This window comes from Pseudochaenichthys georgianus, chromosome 20 (genome assembly GCF_902827115.2).
Source record: "Pseudochaenichthys georgianus chromosome 20, fPseGeo1.2, whole genome shotgun sequence".
Taxonomy (NCBI): domain Eukaryota; kingdom Metazoa; phylum Chordata; class Actinopteri; order Perciformes; family Channichthyidae; genus Pseudochaenichthys; species Pseudochaenichthys georgianus.
Window position 1 is genome coordinate 18,443,848 of NC_047522.1, and position 11,966 is coordinate 18,455,813.

The 11,966-nt window shown below is 42.8% G+C and overlaps 1 protein-coding gene across 1 annotated transcript in view; it reads right to left on the minus strand.

The window, feature by feature from the left end:
- LOC117465786 (collagen alpha-1(XV) chain-like) overlaps positions 1-11,966 on the minus strand; it is a 50,215-nt gene that overhangs the window by 19,762 nt on the left and 18,487 nt on the right. The window lies entirely within an intron of this gene.

The window sequence follows — 11,966 nt, forward strand, 5'->3', positions numbered from 1 at the left end:
AGGTATATCTCCTATAGAGAGCCCATGGTCAACCTACAGATAATCTTCCACCCTGCGCCCCCCCGCTGGGTTAATCCAGCTCTGGGTCAGAGGACTGATCTTATCATAGAAATCAAAGCATTCCTCAGCAGACAGTGTTCACTTAAAGGAAAAGTTATTACATTCAACATATTATATATATGTTTTGTGATCTTTAACAATTATATAATTATCTCTGCTATTCATTCTCAAACATTCTTGTTTAGAAGTCCCCAGCTTCGTGTATTTGACATATCTTCAAAACAAAGACATTTGTATAGTTTTACTAATGAATCTCTTTCCATACATTGGGATCTCTGGAATGCTAAAGCTGGACATTTATGTTTACAATCCTTTTATAAAATGGCATTCTGGTTCGCCTCAGTTTCTGTTCACAATAACGGCCGTTCCTTAAAACCCTCTCGAGTTCTAGGATATCCTTGCTTTAGTCTTTATGACGACTCGTCAGATACACCCCATAACGTTTGCCAAGAGGGTGAGAAGGGGCTTCCATCTGTCTGAAGCTTCCATCCATGTCATCTCAACAATACTGTAAGCACGGCTCAGTGCACACACACCTTCTGTCTGTCTGTCTGTCATGCATGCACACATGGTTACACACACATGCACATACACAGCCTGCCAGACAGCATGCGCTCCAAGCTTCTCTCAGACAGACACGGAGGCACTGTGGATGCCCACCTACATCTAATTCTCCTCCTCTTGCCCTTTCGTCTGGCACACGCCAGGAAAGCACACACACCTGCACTCTTGCGCACACACACACATTCCATATACACCTGGTTCTCTTTAGCGGGAAGACCCCAGGAACAATTGTGTGTTCTGTCAGAGCGAGTGGGCAGCAGGGTGCAGAGGCTGCGCATCTGGAAGGCATTAGGTTAGACTAATACACACGTGCTGCGCAGTGGCAGCTCCTGTAAATTAGGCTAACAATGCAGCCTGTGTGTGTGTGTGTGTGTGTGTGTGTGTGTGTGTGTGTGTGTGTGTGTGTGTGTGTGTGTGTGTGTGTGTGTGTGTGTGCGTGTGTGTGTGAGAAAGAGTGACAAAGAAAAAAAGAGAGGGGGAAAAGAGAGAGTTGAAACAGCAAGACTTAAATGGGCGTTTTGTGCGTCGGTGTGTGTGTGTGTGTGTGTGTGTGTGTGTGTGTGTGTGTGTGTGTGTGTGTGTGTGTGTGTGTGTGTGTGTGTGTGTGTGTGTGTGTGTGTGTGTGTGTGTGTGTGTGTGTGTGTGTGTGTGTGTGTGTGTGTGTGTGTGTGGTCAGTCAGGCTCCCGAGCGGGAGAGAGGCACACTCTTTTCCCCGTGCATTAATTGGATTGAAACCCCTACAGACTGTGGCAATTAAATAAAACAAAGAAGTGCAACCTATACTTCCCTGCTGTGCAAACACCACTGAAGCTGAACTCACAAAATTGTCAGGACTGGTAAGCTTCGAAAACATTGCTCATATTTGTTTTTGGCAGATGTTTTCCAGCTAATTGCAGAGAACAATCCAGTCTCTCCTGTGTTGGAATCAACATATTGTTACAGCTTCTCTAATAAAGTACTTTCACTTCACAAACAGTTGTTTGAAATCACTGATACATATGAACTGAATTATTATTAACATATAGGCGGCCATCATGTGGCTATCCAACCCTCACAATTGCAAAACATAAAATAAAAAAAGGCTCAATCTGCAACCCTGTTAACAGTCAGGTGATGGGCGAGCAAACTGTGCCCAAATGCGGTGGTCTCACAGTAGCCTGATTTACAAAGCGAAGTGATTGTGATTAAAAAGACATACTATAAGTCATAAATACTGGAGGTAAAAAAAACAGCTCCAAGGAAGTTCCGCAGGTTTCAGCAAAAGCATTGAGTTTGTATTGCTCTGTTAAGAGGAATGTAATAGACCACCAGGCACTGATTTAATTAAGAGGATACAGTGACATCTCAGCTAAAACAAGCAGTAAGAAATATTTTCCAAATACTCTTTGACCCATTTCTGAATCCAGAGAATATCTGAATCAGACATTGATGGTTCCCCGGCTGCTGCCTGTCCTCTAGACGCTATACTTTCTGTGTTGTCAGCGGGAAAGACCGGCCAAACATTCCCACAGCTCAGCCTGTCACTTCCCGCCGCCTGTGCCCGAAAGTGACTTCACTGCAGATGTTCCTCCTCTGAGTCAGAGACTAACAGCTGGACACATCGCCATGGAAACCAGGATACACTCTCAAATTCTCAAGTAGCAGGGAACCTCGAGAGCTTCGCAAAATCAGTGCTCGTCTCGCATCGTGACAGCGACACAACAATCATCTGATCGTGTTGTGGAAATGGCTGGATTGATGATTTATGAAAGAATAAAAGCAGTGAAAGTCTAAAACAAAGAAGACATTTCACTCGATTGCTGCTGCGAAACATGCAGCGTCATGCATCTGGGAGTAAAAAGCTAATCCTGTTAAAAGAAATGTAAAACATCCCAGTTTGAGAGCTGTGAGAAACTTGTGAGTAATGTGTGTGAGGGTGTGACTGCTCAGTGAAATCAGGCTTGGCTGAGTCCGAGGGCCATCTGCACTGGAGCAAGGAGAGAGATAGAAGAGCAGTGGAGTAGAGTGAAACAGTCCTGAAGCTCACACAGTAATAACTTCAAGGTGTATGAAGGATGAAGACGATGCCAAGTGATCAAGTCCATGAGTCACTGAGGAATAACTCTGGCGTTAGTGAAGGAGGAACTCCCTTTTCCTGGGAAGAGCGCGATGCGTTGGCCATTAAGAAACATGGAGATTAGTTCAACTCAGTGACAACAGGTTTAATCTCATATATGACTTGAAGGGAGAATATTTTGAATTTCTGTTTATTTTATGCATTGGGATATTTCAGAGAATAATTGACCAATGCAAAGTAAGATGCTAGTTTCCAAAGACAACTGACTTCTTTCAATGTCAAACAAAAGAAAGTTACAAAAACTCATGAAGTTGAAAAACTCAAAAGACATTTTTATATAGGCGGAAATAATCAAAAAAAAGTCTGCTTCGAAGCAAAATGTTAATTACTACACTAATGATGGATGAATCTGTTTTCCTGTTTCTATAAACGGCAGCATTCCACCATAAGATGATTTGACTAATAGCTTCATTGTGTGTGTGTGTGTGTGTGTGTGTGTGTGTGTGTGTGTGTGTGTGTGTGTGTGTGTGTGTGTGTGTGTGTGTGTGTGTGTGTGTGGTCTAGCATTACTATACTTGTGGGGACCTAAATCTGTTTACATAGTCACGTGTGGGGACTGGCTTCCCTTATGGGGACAAATTGGAGGTCCCCATAAGGGGAATCATTAATTTTAGGGTGAAGACTTGGTTAGGTTTAGGATTAGGATTAGGGTAAGGGTTAGGTTAAGGGTAAGGGTTAGGCATGTGTTGGTTATGGCCTTAAGGATAAGTCTCCAGGAAATACATGTAAGTCAATGTAATGTCCCCTGAAGTGATGTATACATGGTATGTGTGTGTGTGTGTGTGTGTGTGTGTGTGTGTGTGTGTGTGTGTGTGTGTGTGTGTGTGTGTGTGTGTGTGTGTGTGTGTGTGTGTGTGTGTGTGTGTGTGTGTGTGTGTGTGTGTGTGTGTGTGTGTGTGTGTGTGTGTGTGTGTGTGTGTGTGTGTGTGTGTGTCTGTTTCCTCTCTGAATGAGCAGTCATCACAGAGCTGTTTCTTTAATGCCTCAGTGTGCTTGGGGAGCCTCTGACTGAAAGTCCCTGTGTGACACATTGTTATGGCAAAATGCAGACTGCCTGTTTGACATAGCTGAAAGTGCAGTGCCATGTCCAGCAGCAAAGTAACAACGATTTCCATTTACGGCCTCTTCCCTTTTTTTAGAAAAATACTTTGTTAACAAAAATGACTGAAGGCACAACATCTGTATGTACAGTATGGATGGAACTCTAATGAACCCCAAGCTGGTACCTTTACTCATCTTGTTCGACTCCACTTCGAGCGATATAATTACTAACAAAGAACTGCTAACAGAGCACTTATATACTAATAAAGGACTGGCTTATCTAAAGCCAGTTGAGTAGCACTTGAAATACTTGGCTCTATGAAACCTGATGTACTTTATGATTCTGTTTTCTTCAAGGTTGTGTCTTCCTGGTCGAATGCACTTATTGTAAGTCGCTTTGGATAAAAGCGTCAGCTAAATGCAATGTAATGTAATGTGATGTGAATACTGATCTGCATCACTGTTTCTCTAAATATGTGGATATGACATTGTGGGTGGTAAACACAAAGCTAAATGATACAAAGCACATTCAATCTTTAACTGGAACTGAAATTGGATGATTTAAAATAAAAAAATCTGACTGCCACAAGAACAAAAGTAACTGGAGTGAAAACTGATGAAACCAACACCACAGCACTCCGATAGGGAAAATGCATCTTTTTACTTGGGGAGGTAAATGAAGCACACACACGTGCACAATACACACACACCTTGCTCAACAGATGGACAGCGTCCTCTCGTACACCCACTGCAGAATGTGCACTTTGGCTGAAACTGCATTTGCAACGGAACAGGTGATTTTAAGCTCAACTTGACTGATATAATCTGCAGGAGTTTTCCACGCCTACGACACATTACAGGGAGCATGGGGGTGTATGCTGTATTCCATATAACAGTTACAGTGTTGGGCTATAGGCTGCTTTTTACTTGGACATGCACAGATTCAGTATTGAGGCCTAATCAGAAAAAAGAAAAAAGGTCATAATAATGCTGTGATGAAGGACACCGTCAGTGAGTCCTGGAGTTTGTAATGAGCTGTTAAACCTAAAGAGAGGCTGAGTAAAGGGAAGCTTATCAAACATCTATCATCCATAACGACACATTACAGCATGAGCCGTACAGAAAACTCTGTTTCAGCCCAACAATGCAGAACCAACAGCTCATAAACTGTATCCAGGTTTAAGAGCTGCAAACCCTCAGGGTTACACTCTGTGGCTGTGGTCACGCCACATCACACACACGCCCACACACACGCCCACACCCACACGCCACACACACACACACACACACACACACACACACACACACACACACACACACACACACACACACACACACACACACACACACACACACACACACACACACACACACACACACACACACACACACACACACACACACACACACACACACACACACACACACACACACACACACACACACACACACACACACACACACACACACACACACACACACACACACACACACACACACACACACACACACACACACACACACACACACACACACACACACACACACACACACACCTCAGCGTCATCATGTGAACCTAGCATCTGTGAATAAAAGATGGTTTTAATGAACTATGGAGAGAATATGAAAACAAGATGGCAATAAAATGGAAACAATGAATTTCTTGCATAACACGGTTACTTCTTGCCAGCCCCTTTCACACGTGCACTGCAATCCTGAAACTATTTAGACATCATCAGGAGGAGCTTAATGAGAGAATACAAATAGAGCGTTTGAAGTATGTGTTTCAGTCCTGTTGTATGATACATGTGTGAAAGGAAAACTCCTGACATTGTGTGGACCCGATTCTACTCCAATTATCTGGAGTGTACCTGAATGCCACAGGGGGAAAGCGGCAACATTAAACATACTTTACCCTGAGAGGTCGTTCCCACAAAGTCTGTGTAGTGTACGATTGAGCCCACGTCAATCTCCTGTTGTGTGCTCTATACTGTATGTAAGGCTTTTATAATATACATGTCCGACTGTCCCTGCAGTGTGAGAAAAAGTTTTTAGAGAGTACTTGTCCATGGACAAGTGAGTTTGGCAATTTACTTGTCCGAATACATTTTTCACTTGTCCGGAATGGACAAAATTTGGGGCCACTGGAATCTTCTTCATCGCCATCGTATTTTACATTTTCCCACGTTTTTTACGACACCGCTAATGTAAGTGAGCGGTAAGCTTTTACTGCATCACACATAGGGTTGGGTATCGTTTGAATTTTAACGATTCTGGTTCTGCTTTTCGATTCCGGTTATTTTCGGCTCTCGATTCCGGTTCTTTGAGAGGGTAAAAATAAGTCCCATGACAAACTGGGAGAAAAATATATTTATGAAAACAGCTAAAACGCTTAATAACCTTCATTACGTGTTAGAGAAAGAACATAAGAAAGTTTGACAAAGATGAGGCTGTTAAACGGGCAGCGGATCCGCTGTGTGTAGAAAGAGAGAGAGAGAGACGCTGAGCTGCACCGTGCAGCGATCAGCTGATACGGAGCATAGAGAGAGAGAAAGAGAGCTGCGGTCCGCGGGGCTCGGCCTCGCCTCCTGTCCTCACAACTCTTATTAATCCCGGTACGGACAATGGTTATTTGTTCCTACTCGGAGTCGGAACCAAGTTTTGCTCTCCAACCCTGCCACTGTGCTACACTTCCCGCCCGCCCCCGTCTAACTGTACAGAAAGCGGCGAGATGCATTTCCTTAGGAATCGACAAGCAGAACCGAAACTAACACTAAACGAACAATGGCGGACACGTACAATTTGCGAATGAGTTCTGCCTTTTGTAAACTGAATTTATCTATAATTTGTCAATAAATCAGGGCGAAAACCGTCACTTGTCCGCCGGACAAGTCAATTGAAAGATCTACTTGTCCGATATTGTAAATAACACGTCCCGGACGGTGGGACGTGTACTTTTTCGCACACTGCCCTGAATGCAACAGCAAGGAAAGCTGCGGCTAACATTTGCATGACAGGAAACAAAACTTGGCAAAAACAACAAGCCTACAAATAATTACATTTGATGAAAACAAACTGCTGCTTTGATGTCACTGCATCATAAACATATGTCCTTTGGGAAATGAGTATTGCAATAGTTAAGCACGACTGTTTTTGCATTAAAAGGTTTAAACATAAAATGCCACGCCTGCAGTTTGGTAAGATTGATTGCAACACACCAGTCACTTCACAGCTGTGGGCTTTCAAAGAGGCGTACAGCAGACAACCAGATGTTCCTGTCAGATCTGCGTTAGAGGACATTTAAATAAATAACCCCTTTGGATAAATAATCACTTCCTTTCTATTCTTCCCTGTTTTGCAAATAGGGATTAACTCTTTCAAAATGTTTCCTCAGGTAGACAAAACAAGCGTCCTCACATCCTTTCCTTCAGAGGCTCCTGGTGTTTGATTGACAGCACAGAGGTGATGTCAGCCATGTGTTGCAGTGAAACGCAGGAAGCTGGAGGCAAATGACTGAGACCACACAGTGTGTGTGTTTAACTCGAGAGCGTACACAAGTGTGTGTGTGTGTGTGTGTGTGTGTGTGTGTGTGTGTGTGTGTGTGTGTGTGTGTGTGTGTGTGTGTGTGTGACACCAGGTGAGGTTAGAGGCCTCCCGTTAACACAAAGCTGCTCTGTTAGTGTCCAGCTAAAGAGCAAAGAGTCATTAAGAAGAGCAGAGGACTGTTAGCGCTCACTGTGAGCAAAGACTCAGACGTGAAGGGATCTGTTCAGCGGGATGTCAGAAACAAAAGGCTTTTTTCCATTATGGTAGAGATGTATCTTGACTGTGTTAGCGTAGCACCGTTGCAGTAATGTCTTTATTGACTTTAGGACACTTTGCTAGGAAAGCAAAATATTATTATTAAGATAATGTAATGCATTGTAAGTACGTTTTTAGCCATGAAAACAAATCTCCTGTATATCCTAAGAGGGCAAGATTATACAGTTGATGCTCGCGATTGAAATGTCCACCCTCGAAATGTATATTTATATAATCTTTGTGAACACCATGAATTTGTAAATCCGTTACAGCCGCAGTGTGGCAGAGTATATTTTCATTATGCAATATAAAAAAAGCCACATTTTCTCCCATGAATGATATACGTGTCCCAATGTCTTTATTTATAGTCTTATAAATGGGAAAGAAAGTTGAGCGTGTGTTAACTGTATTATGGGACTTATTAGAAGGAGAAGAAAAAGAGAGAATCATATATCTTAGGAATGAGGTAGCACCTGCATATGTGCCTCCTGTATGTTAGGAATGCGATGCTCATAAAGAGGCCTGTGTTCCGGACGGAAAGACATTATTGCATAAATAATGTGTTCAAGTCAGCAAGCTACCAGATTTGTTCAATTTGATGCAGCTTTTGAGATCCAAAACAGACCGTTTGTGGCTGATATTGCACCCTTTTATTGTTTTTTAATGGCAACAACAGATTCCATGGTGTTGCAAGCACCTTATTGAAGCAACTGAAGCATATCAGCAACACATGGGCCCAATACTGTGAAGATGCATCAAGGATGATTTGTATGGGGACATCTATCCTAGGGTTTTAGAGCAATGCCAAAAGGAGTGTTGTGATGAAGAGGAATGAGAAAGTCAGCATTTCTCTTTTAAAGCAAGACATACAATAACACAATACGGTCCCATTGATAGAATTAGAAACCGTAACCAAGAGAACCGAGGGATACAAGTAAATACAAAATACCTCAAATGTATTAAAAGAGCCCTCATCACAGCCAACAAGTATACCAATGAATTAGGTATTCTACAATAACCCTAACTTATAAAGCATAGCAAGTTTCAACAAGTGGGCCATTTTCTATTTCTGAAGTCAACAACATAGTTCTCCTTTAATATTCACATCTGTGAGCAGGACATGTTTTTTATTGAGTTGTTGCTGTTTTCTCCTTTTGAGTTGGTGAGGAGGAAGGGATGGTTCGATTTGCAGGAGAAAAGGCCAGATGCATTACTTCCAGACAGTGTTGTTAATCATTTTATGTGTCAAGGTTTTGAGGCGTGTCTGTGTGGCCTGAATCAGCAGTTAGGGCAGCAAAATATCACTATAAATACAGCCTAGAAATATACATGTAGTCCTTGGGAAGCACCGTTACAAAGGAGTCCTTCATATGCTCAGAAATGCAAATAGATATCTGGAGCTAACATGAGTGGGGGGTTTCCAAAGAGGGAAGTAACCTGGTGCAGATTCTGTATGTACAGCACATAGACTGTATATATGGTACAGCAGAAGCATAAAAGAGGCTTGTTCTGTGAAAAAAGTTCACTTAATGTAAAGAGACGTTAGGCTCCTTTGAACCAAGTTAGCCGTGAGATCACAAAAACCTTTAGAAAAGAGTACAGTTTTTACAAGAGATTAGAACTTCTATAAAAAAGTACAATGTTGAGTAAGTGTGGGTCTTTGGAGTGGAAACGGGTGGTTTCAGCATAGAATAGAAGGACATGTTTCTCAGTAAAGCCAACATGAGTTCAGCCTTGCAACAGAACGTCAACACCAAACATCTGATTATCCCATTAAATGGAAACAGCTTTTACAGCAAATTCAATTTAAAAATGCTTATGAAATGAACCAGATGGTTTACAGCGGGAGTATGAATGAGCAGTTTCAAACCTCGCCATCCTCACAGCTGGGACACAGCCAGGCATATTTCCACAGGTCATTTAATTCATATTTGGATGAATCTCTCTCCACCCCTCCGTTCTCTTTCCAAGCTATCCACAGATTGTGTTTGACCCTGCTTATCGGTGCATGGCAGTTACACAAACATGCAGGACTCATTTAAGGAGCCAATCAGTCTCCAGCCGACTGGCTGTGGGAGGAGTTTTTGGGGTATTTCCTGCAAATAGGTTATGAGATCACGACATTTGGGAACTTTGAAAAGGATCATTTAAAATTAGGTTTCGCAAGAGCGTGTTTCCGATGTTGCAGGACGCATTAATCAGTGGATGCTGAGTAGGTGTGCTTCACATTCATTCTTGTTGGTTGGTTATATAAACAAAGTAGTCCAGATGCTGCCGCTGAACCACAGAAATGTGCAAGTGTTACTGTCTGGAGGAGATAATGTTGCGTTACCAACAACAAATCTAAATTCTATCTGCAGGATTTCATAACCAATTAGTTTCCCCTGGCGCATTATGCTGCTGGCTCAGTAATGCCGCTCTACAAAGCGCCAACACTGACTCAACTACACTCTGCATGTCTCCGGTTAACCCCAGTGCAGAGCTCTGATCCCCAGAGAAGAGACACATTCAGCATTGGGCTAGTGGTCTGATTATTCAGCCATTAGTTCCATGGGAAGAAAAAATAGCAAACAAAGACAAAACGCAATTACCTCCTAGGGCAAAGGGAAACGAGTCCTAAACTTTTATTACTTTTGGGCAGTGTTGTGCTAGTTACTGAAAACCAGTAACTAGTTACCATTACTAGTTACTTCATTTCAAAAGTAACTCAGTTACTTTACTGATTACTTACACCAAAAAGTAATGCGTTACTGTGAAAAGTAACTTTTTAGTTACTTAAAAAAAGGGCTCCCATTATATTAATGCCCTTTATAGCCTTCATTTCATTACTGTTATTGCATTGGAGAATAATACAATCTGTTGATCAACTTGACATGCATTATATGCAATCTGGATAGCATCGATATTAGCTGGCATTCCATTTTTGTATATTCTTTCTCCAGGTAGTTGGAAAAAGTTTTCCGTCCCATATGCCGTGTGCCGCCCGGACATGCTATCATGCTAACTAGCTCCCTGAAAGCGGGTGACTCCACTGTAGCAATAGCCTGCATGTGTTCTACAACATACCGTGCGATGGCTTTATCGACTTTTCCCTGGCTAGCAGTCCCTTGGTTAAAACCCAGCCGCTGTTGCTTAGGTGCAGGTGGAGTGGAGTGGCGTCGGCTGAATCTCTGTGGTCTCAGCTACTAGCTTCGTCCCAGCATGTTGTTTTTGCAGATGTTTTAAGAGATTTGAATGACTGGTTTGGGCAGTAGATAGGCGCTTTGACCCGCCAGGACACAACTTACATTTAACTAAAACGTTATTTTCTTTGTGCTCGACAAAAGTGAAATAGTGAGAATATCTCCAGGTGGAGAAACTAGACTTGAGCTCCGCCGCCGCTATGATAGTCTTGTTAGTAAACAACACAAACACGCCCACAGCCTGTCTCCGCATGTGACACAGGAAGTATTTAAGTACATTTACTCAAGTACTGTACTTAAGTACAGTTCTCATCTCTGTTCACCTGGCTGTTGACTATATAAAAAAACTAACGGAGTAACGCACCATGTAGTAACGGTAACTGAGTTACTGAATTTAAAAAGTAATGCGTTAGAGTACTAGTTACTGCCAAAAATAACGGCGTTACAGTAACGGCCCGTCCACACAGCGGCGTGCGCTGACGCTTGCCGGCGGGCGTGTCTGAAACTCGACCAACAACCAATCACATGAATCTCCCGCCCCTGACACACAAGCAGCGGTTTGATTGGCTAGAGCTTGTACTGGCATATGATTCGATTGGCTGACGCCTCGCTGAGGCGTCAAAAGTTGAACATTGCTCAACTTTTGCAGCGAGCCACGCCAGCTACGCTCCACGTCGCTTCCCACGATGCATTTCGGCTAAAAGTGACGTCACCCCATTCAAAGTGAATGGGGAAGCGTCAACGCACGCCGCTGTGTGGACGGGCCGTAACGCGTTACTTGTAACTCGTTAGTCCCAACACTGCTTTTGGGGACATTCCACAGTAGCCAAACCAGTTTAAATAATACAAGGAGAGCTGTGGTCACAGACTAAGTAATGCAAATCTCTATGGTTACATTGCAAGACTAAAACAATGCTTTTCTGACAGTTTCCAAACATGTTTTATTGCAATTGTCCAATCACAAAGCTTTGTTTTTTCTTGCCCATACACTTGTTACAGCCAGAATATTTCACTTGCAGTTGGTGAGATTCTGCTTTGAGATGAAGTGGGAGCAACACAGACACACCTCTTTGTGAACAAGTGTCTTATATCCAGCTCCAATCTGCCAATTTCTGCTCCAAGAAATGACTCTCTGTACCCACCGCAGCAACATGAGGTAGTGTGTGCCGTCTCATCTTATTGGTGCCAGCTGGAGAACTTA